Genomic DNA, 9,325 nt, shown 5'->3' with positions numbered 1-9,325 from the left:
CTTAGTGTGCTGCTGGCTAAAGAAATTTAGGCTCTGAAAAGCGTCGGATGGGAAACAAGGCAGTTAATAGGCAGTGCTGACGCTGGGGGTGCTGCTGAGGGGAGGACTGCTGCAACGGGAATAAGATGAGCTGTACCTCTGCACAAACAAGCACATAGCAGCGACAGGTATTGAGTGCAGGAGGCAATTCAGGAGGAAGGCAATGCTTCCAAGCTGGGTGCATTAAGCATGCTGGGAAAACCTCTTCTGCCTTCAGCAGGCTTCAGATTAATTCCTAAAGCTCAAAATCAGCAAGTGAGGATAAGAGAGCAGGTCCACACTCACCGTGGCTGAGAAACAAACCCATGGAAGGGGTCTCGCCCAGAGAAGTGATCTGCAGGGCGGGGAACTCCTGGCCTTCCATTTGCTGGGACAAGAAATGTGGAAAAGCATCAGCAAGGCTGAAGAAATATGGAAAGTTTTCTAAACACTCAAAATAGAGAGAAAAACCCTAATCCAACCACAGCTGGTCGCAGAACTGCTGCACTGGACTTGGGAGACTGAAGAGGAATCATTAGGAAGGGCAAACCAAAACCTCTATTAACATAAACATTTAACAGAAGGCTCTCTCTTTCTGGGGCCATGGGGTGGGAGTCAGGCTGTAATCCCCTCATTTAGTCCTGGGCTGGGGAAGCACCACCTTCACCCTTGTCACAGCCTCTTGTTAGAGCCCCAAGCCTGAGCACAAACAATTTCAGCCCAAACAGTGCTTGCTCCAAGTCAGGCCCTTGGTCCCAGCATGGTCAAGCCATATAAAGACCTGCAGGCACTTTTTGGCCAAGAAAGCATGGAAATTAACTTTTTTTCCATCTGAACAGAGCTCCAAGGTATGAATCAAATGCCATTTGGCAGCATTCCTGTAGCGAAGTACATGCACCATCAAATATTACTGCAGCCCTGATACATTCCAGCTGCTGCTGCCCAGCCAAGTGCTAATGCACTTCTCTTCTAATATCACCCTGTTTTTCTGAAGACATTTGCAAACATTTATGAATTAAGCCTCACAACACAGTCACACCTTACAAAAGGGCTGGTCTTCAGGCACAGCAGCCCAGTGGTTAAGAAACCAAGCTGCAACTGAGAGCATTGATTCAAAGGCTGACCTTGGGTAAATGGCTTTGTTTCCACCTGAGACAGGGTCACAGATCTTGTCCTCCAAATTAGTGAGGACAAATATGTTGATACGTGCCAAGTAGCCTGCCCCCATGTGCTGGGAGCTGCATAAGTTTTTGGTTAAAAGTAATATTTCTGTCTCTTTCAGATGGAGGCAGGCAGACATTTTAGGGTTGGGCAGAAACTTGGTAGCAGATGCAGAACCACAGAGATTTCCAACCCAGCGCCATAAGATCCTGTACTTCACCACTCACTTGAATTCAGTTTTGCTCATCTTACCTCAGTTGAGAAATTGGTATTTTATTCTTGCTGTGGAAATCACAAAAACTTCCCATTAGAGCTGCCTGAAGTTTGATTCTTGACTCCAAATTTAGGAACTAGCTTGATCATCAGTGACTCTGCAGCTCTCCCTGCTTTCCATCAGGATTTACACAGGATCTAACAGGGACATTAGCCTCAGGCTATTCTCTGCCTAGTGGGAAACATCTTTATGAGGACACATGATTCGCAGAACTCACTGATAGAGGACTCTGTGAAGGTGAAGAACCTAGATGGCTCCAAAGTACAGAGAAATTCAGGAGGGATGAAGGAGGGGGTTTGACATCTCACTCAGACATCACTGAGCAGCCAACTGCTGTAAGGGGTGCTGTGAATAGGACCTCTGCAAGCAACCTCTGCTTCTTAAAAACTCTTTCCCTAAGCATGCAGTGCTTTCCTTTCTACTGTCTGTCTGCTACAGGGCTGTTGTAGCTGTTTCAGACTGAACAATTCTTTCATTACCAGGGAGACCTTAAAAAAAAAAGTGATTTAAACAATGCATCAAATTGAGCTGTTTCTTTAAAAGTCTTTTCAACTAATAACACCAGAGAAGAAATAAAGAGGCATTTCTGTTGTCAGTGTGCAAAGCTCTTTCCTCATCTTGCAAAGCAAGTTGACAGACATAAGGTATAGCATGATCTGATTTTAGAATTATCATATAAGTCTCCAAATTTATTTTATTAAAGGGAGCTATAACTAAATTTTGATGCCATTAGATCATACAATTAAATGTTGGCTTGCTTGAAGGCCTTTGTATTTTGCCCCACATAAGAAGAACTATATTTACAAATGGAAGTCTTTTGAGATTTTCTCCTACTGGACATTTAACAGCTACTGATATATGAAATATATCCTTAAAATCTAAACCATTTTTTAAAAATGTACAGAACTGAGCGGAAGAAAAGTTGCTGCTTGATATGGAAACCTGCTAAATGTTTTCTACTCTGTGAGCTCCACAAGTTCTAAACTCCTCCAGGTAAGTGAAAAATAATTAACTTTAGTTTTCTTCCCTTTCTATATGAGACGATAAACAGAACTCTCCAGGTTTTCTTCAGAAATGAAAAGAATACAGAACATGAAACAGATTAACTATTGTCATATCATCATTAAATCTCATTAATATCACCTATCCAGCTAAAAAAATGTCTTGGTAAATCAATTAGTTTTGGATATCAAAAGTTACAGTTGATTAATACAACAACAGAGTTTTAGAGGGCAGAGGGCTTGGGACCCATCATAGGTTTGGAATTTGACAGTCACAATTTGAAAATTACTTTTTCCCTAACACCCAACGTACCACCCTAATATAACTTGATCCTTCCAACAGCAAGGAAAAACACTCAACTCCTAAACTTTAGTAGAGAAGGCCTGGGCTAGTTTTCTCAGTTCATTGCCAAAACACCTGTGGAAGCAAAGCACAGCATTATTAAAGATCCGTTAGAGGTGATGTTTTACCCAGAATGGCTCAGTATTTGCTTATATATTAACATGTTTGTCAACACACTGACTCAACTATTTATGTTGGCTTTTAAAAATAAAAAAGCCCTATATACCTTGCTATTAATAGATATTGATAATAATAAAGCAATAAATCATAAGCTATTTAATTTGTAAGAGCTCATTCATGCGTGGGATGGTTTCAGAGTGGACCATTAACCATTGTTATTACTTACATATGAAAAGTTAAAGAGAAAAAGCAAGGATATCCTGTAGCTTCCAGATATTAAAGATAAAACCACCAGCTGCCGCCCTTTGTCTATGTCCTGGAGAAAGAGGGAAAAAAAAGGTGAATATGAATATAAATTTACTTTGGAAAACAGCTATAAATCTCCTTTATTACATTTCATAGCGAGTCCTGAATGACTTCTAACAATTGCAGGTAAGGAGGTGAATTTGATACTAAAAAAAATCTTCGCTGTGTGTCCATGTTATCAATTTACAGCTATCATGTAATTAAAACTCTCTTACTCATTCTAGAAGGTACAACTTCCACAGGGTTACAGTCTGGGCCAAATTAAATGACCTATTCAACACAACTACTTGCTTGATCAGATTTATTTATCCTTTCTGACTCTTCCATTAAAAGATATAACTCTGTCTCAGTGGTTGAGTTGTCTTAGAGAAGGCATAGCATATAGTTTAAAACTGCAGATTCAGGATATGAAAAATATCTGTGCAGCATACCCGCGTTATAAACTGCTACGGTGCCTGAACTATTCCCAAGCAGCTTGGACATCTGCACAAGGAAACAGCTGGAAGCTGTAATTTTACTCTCTGGTCGAAGCTAAGCCATCCCCAGTGTTCAAGCAGAGCCCTCATTCTTTTGGGCTGCCAGAGAGATTTCAGTTCTCATGGAAGTGCAGACAGACAGCACTCAGAGACAGTCTTCTTCCTCAGAGAAGCTTTACCTTGAATTTTCCTTCATTAAATATATATGCACACACGTATATTCTATACATATATACCAAAAAAAGGATCCTTCTCAAAAAGATTATGCCAAGAAATTAATAAAGTTGATGAAATGGCTCCTATTGCCTTCCTCGGGCACACATTCAAAATATTAATCTGATTACCATTATGGCTCACATTCAGCAAGGTTGTTAAGTACCTACCTAACGGAAAGCATGTGAACAGTCCCATTATGATGACTCATGGATTTAAAAATAGAAATATGTTTAAATGCTCTGTTGAATGCTCAGGTCAAAACAAAATCAATACGTGCCATGGTTCTTATTCATGAAATATTAAGGGAAGATCCATAATTTATTGTGCTCTGTGTATGCATATGTACTTAGCACTGATTATACTGTAATATACTGAGCTATGCATAATTTAAACTGTATAGCACATTGGGGGAAAAAAATCATTGTTAAACCCAGAACAGCGCACTTTTTGGTGAACTGGGGATTTATATTATTCTTAAATCTGTTCTCACGTGCTTAAAAGCCCTTTTCCAGAGGGAAAGAAGTAATAACTTCCTCTCAAACCCTGGGAGGGGACCAAAACCAGTGCGCAGCTTGTACAAGCTGCCAGCCAGCACAGAGGTCCTTTGCTGACCTCTGGTGACAGGCAGGGCCACAGGCAGCACGCAGATCACTGCAAGAGCCTTCCTCCCCCTCTGCTCAGGACCATCCATGAGCAGCAAAGCTAAAAAAAATAAGAATTATTTCTAGCATTTAATGGTGCAGCCAGCTGGACAGGAAAAAAAGGAGTCCATCATAGTAAAGGCCACATTATTTATCGACTACTGTGGATAACTGTCGCTGTTACTGGTTATAAGCCCTTTTTCTGTTCTGCCAATGGCATCATGGTAGCTGCGGGCCTTCCAGTAATATATTAAGGGACTTACTGGGAGAAGCACTCAAGGGCAGACTTAGCTGTATTTGTGGAAGGAAGCACACTTCTGCTCTGCAGCACACATCAGGGAGTGTGTAATTAAGCTGCTTAAAGTCAGCGTGCATTTAAAAGCTTTGCTCAGCTGGGAGATGCAGGATGTAGTTAGCACCTGCCTCGTAGAGAGGACTTTGAAAGCTTTGCTTCATTTTATTGCAACGTGACCCTTCCCTACCCACACCTGGACCAAACTCCTCCTCTGCTGGAGAAGGCTGCACTGCAATTCAGATGCCTCCATGCCCTGCAAAGGCAATTAGCTCTAAGGATGATGCAAGTCAGTCAGCACAGCCAGATTTCCCAGCAGGGATGCTGCAATAAGACCAAAAACCCTGCTGTTTCTGAACGATCTCATTCTGGATTGCTTTTGCTGAGAAGCGGCAAGTTCTGCAACACAACAGCTACTGAGCAGCAGCTGGAAATAGTCTGAAACCTCGCTGCTTTCCCAGCCTGTGCATAAGGGCTAAGGGTGGCCCAGTTACTGATAACCAAATAGATACTAAGCAAATTATATCCCTTCCTTTCTTCCTGTGCTCCATCACATTGCTTTTAGCACCAGAAATAAGGAAGATGCAACTTAAGCAGAGGAGAGCAGCAGCCACTGCACTCAAGTGCCTAGAGGGAGACATGTCTGCCACATTCCTGGCCACAACCTGATGCAGCCAGACACTCGGCACCTCCAAACACCTTCTGCCACCACTGACCTTGAATGGGGGTCTCAGGACACCTCATTTCATTTGTTTAGATTCATCTGTTTCTTTACCTCTAAGCATGAGGGGAAAAAAAGTAAATAAAATCACCAGATGTGTTTGAGTTAGAGCTAATCTAACCACAATTTCATGTGACTTATTGCAGATAATGATGAAGTGAGCAAACTTCAATCAAATCCTCTTCAACTTAATCCTTTTTTTTCCCCCTCTTAAGTCTTCAAACAAAAGGTTCCATTGGTAACATCGTGGGATATAAACATTTGACACTGGTGGTTGTTGTTTTCACCAAATCATTATACCTAAAAACCAGAGAGCTAATATGTCACCCATGACTTCCCCATACCAATCATTTACTAAGCATTCAATGATTAACACCTGGCAGAGAACATGCCTCCAAGCTAGCTGCTTTGCAAACACCTCTGGAAAGTAGGCAGAAATTAGCCTGAGCCTCCTGAAATGCAGGAGGATCATCCCCAGGAGGCACGTGCTGGGCTGCAAGCAGGGAAGCAGTTGTACACATGGCCACCTTGGTTGGGTGCACCAGAAATGCACTTGCAGCCCAGTAGTCAATTGAGATAAAAATTTGGAAAAACAAACTTAATGTCAGAATTCAATGGGTAGGTCAAAAAGATAGAAAGGGCAGAAAACTATGGAAATCTGCTCCTACAATTTTTTTTTTATATATAATTCTATAGATCCATGAGTCAGTGACACTGTAAGAAGTCACTAACATGTCATAGCTTGCATTGCCCATCTCCAGCTGACTCGAGCCTTCCCGTCCCCTGAGCAAGCCAAAATAGCTCTCCGGTTTCTTTGCTGACCCCCACCCTCCATTGCCCAGTTTCTCCACGTACATACCCAGATAAGCTTCACCAAACTCACTGACTTGCTGTTCTTGCAAATGCACACAGTATTACAAAACACCCTACAAACTAAAATCTATGAATTATTATTTTCCCCCCCCCCAAATAAATAGTTTGTAAGTGTTGCTGAAAAGGTTACATTACTTCTCTAAAATGCAGCTACCAACGCTTAGTGATAGATGGCGCCACATGAACATGAATTTTGTTTTGAAAAAACTTGACTATTAAATATTACTTATACTTACATATAAAGTGTGCCTAAGCAATATCAGCAGTTTATTATTTCTTATGCATGCATAAATGATATATTAGAAATAAAAATGAGGAAGACCATTTATTGGGATGTCAGATTCCTCCCATGTTTTGCAAGGAGAGGGCTCGTGTCACATTTACAAGCACAGGTCAGGCAGTGTCAAATCAGTCCTCTCCTGTATGTACAGAACATCCTATAGCCTAACTTGGCTTGCTGATAAAGGTGTCCCATGTGTGTGTAGCCTGCCCAACCCCAGGTCTAAGTGACTGTACCAAAGAGGAGGTGGTTGTGGGCAACACAGTGGAGTCAATCTGATAGACCTAACTAAATTTTGGGTTTCCTGGGTCCCAAATTACGCTGGCAGAGTGCGCTGTTTCTAATGAAGCCAGCAGAACAAAATGTTTAAACTGAACTGGCAAGTGCAAAAACGGCGGAAGTAAATTTCCATTTGATCTAAACACTGGTCCTGGTTGTTGCCTGTGTGCTGGCAAGGCAACCTGCTACAGGAGAAGACATCAGCAAATGACAGACAGGAGAGGGAGAACTGCATGAATAGAGTGAAGCACAGAGTGAGAAGGACATCCAAATTACACCATAGCAGTAGTCACACTGGGGAGTAAGATTTGCAGAGACCCATAGTAATGTGAAACGTACAGAGCAACAGCAACAAAAAGCTCCCACTTCTCTTTCAAGAAGTACCAGTCTTCACTCTCAGTACGCATGGGGTGGGGAAGTTTCTACCAACTCATGACAACGTTCTCTCTGCTTCCCACACACCTGCATTCATAGACTAGATGCTGAAACAGCAAACGTGGCAAGCAAAGTGCATTTAATTTGATGTCCCATTTCACTGCTGGCAAGATCAAGATCAGCGATTGCTCCAAACCAGCCTGGACCAGCTTACATTTGGGACTGTTCTATAAAAGGCATCACAGTAATGGCTAAGTAGTAAAAATGCCTGTTAAGGAACAAGGGGAAAAAAAAAAAATCAAGGAAATGCCATGGTTGAGAGAAGAACAAAAAAAGCTAAGTCACAAGGTTTTGTAAAAGGTAATTACCTCGTACTGTGAGCACATAAGAGCATGAGAAGTTTTACTTGCTCCGTCACATTCATGGGTTAAACCAATGCAGGCTTCTTTTCTCTACTAGCAGTTTAGAGAAACTATAGCACACTGAGACAAAGTGAAAAGCGGGGAAGTTCATCACCTGAGGCTGAAATTCAGAGGACACAGAGCAGCAATGCCAGGACGCATTTGGAGTGGTCATCTTCTCTTGCTCCCACCTTTGAAGCAGATCTTCTCGTTGTTCTCAGCTCCTGCACGTTGTTTCACATTGCAGGGCAGCCTCAGAGCACCTAAAACAGACTCTTCTAGGATGGAATTAAAGTGACTGGCCTGGTCCTATCACCACGGTGAGCTCAGACCCCAGGAGCAGACTAGAGCTAGTCTGAGTAAAGCCTGGAAAACACACACAGTGCACAGGTCAGGTCCTCAGCGCCCACCACTGCTCTCTGCAGGGGCTCTGCCCTTGTGCCACATACCCCATTAGTGTAAATGCAGCCCTCACACCTGGCCAAGAGGCTCTAGTCAGCAACACAAGGTACACCAGCACCGCAGCTGCTTTAGGAGGACAGACTCATGCTCTGGCCAAAGAAAAAGCCTGTGTCACCCTGTCCTGTCCTTCTCACCATGCGTTATCTTGCTTGGTACCCAGAGCTTCTCTCTTAGCTTTTCCTTGGGATCAGCATCACGTAGTGACAGCTGATGAAGCCCAACTCCTCCTCCTCCTCATAAACCACCATCCCCACCTCCTCACAGCATTAAACATGAATTGAGATAGGTCCTGGAGAGTTTTTCTTGCAGAATTGAAACAGAAATCATATCATCTTTGATATTAGCTACATTATTAAATCTGCACGACGTGAACCATATTTAATAACATGCTTGCTCCAAGCAAAGACAGTTAATTTCCCTTTATCAGCTCTTAGCCATCAAAATATTTATACTCTAGCTCTCAGTTTTGTATGGGCTAAACAATAGTTAGAAAATTTAAGTAGCATTGAGGAAAGCTTCCTGTACTGTTTTGCATTTGCTCATTGAATTTTGCAGGTCAAATAAAACTGTAGTTCTGTCATCTAAGAGAAGCCTGCTATTTTCTAAAACTCAGTTAGCCTGTGGGAAGACTGACGTGGGTTGAAATGATAACTGTGGAAGGAAAAGCCAGCTTTCACAGCCACTTGAAGTGGCCGTGAGCATCAGGTAAGACTTCTGAGACAAAGGGAGGGAAGGAAGAGCACTGACGATTCCCTTTTGTGCAATTATGTAAATCTTGTCTGATGAGTGGTGAAATACTGTGGGAGACACAGCCTGCAGCCAGGCATCCCCCATGGGCTGATCCACCACCCTTCACAGAGCAGGAATTAATCCACGAGTTGTGTCAAGAAGAGAGATACATCCACCCCTTGGGGTCCCTGGTGCAGTTGATGTGTGATGACACTTTGAACCAGCTCTTCCAGCCTTGATAACAAAAGAGCAGGAAAACAGCAAGGTCCAGCCCATATTTGAGACTCCTCATCTGTGGGGCTGCCTGTCACAGGCAACCAGCTTCCAGTTTCCAAGGAAAAAAAAAGATCATAAAGC

The sequence above is a fragment of the Cygnus olor genome, chromosome 6, assembly GCF_009769625.2.
Source record: "Cygnus olor isolate bCygOlo1 chromosome 6, bCygOlo1.pri.v2, whole genome shotgun sequence".
Classification (NCBI taxonomy): Eukaryota; Metazoa; Chordata; class Aves; order Anseriformes; family Anatidae; genus Cygnus; species Cygnus olor.
This window is presented reverse-complemented; position numbering follows the sequence as displayed.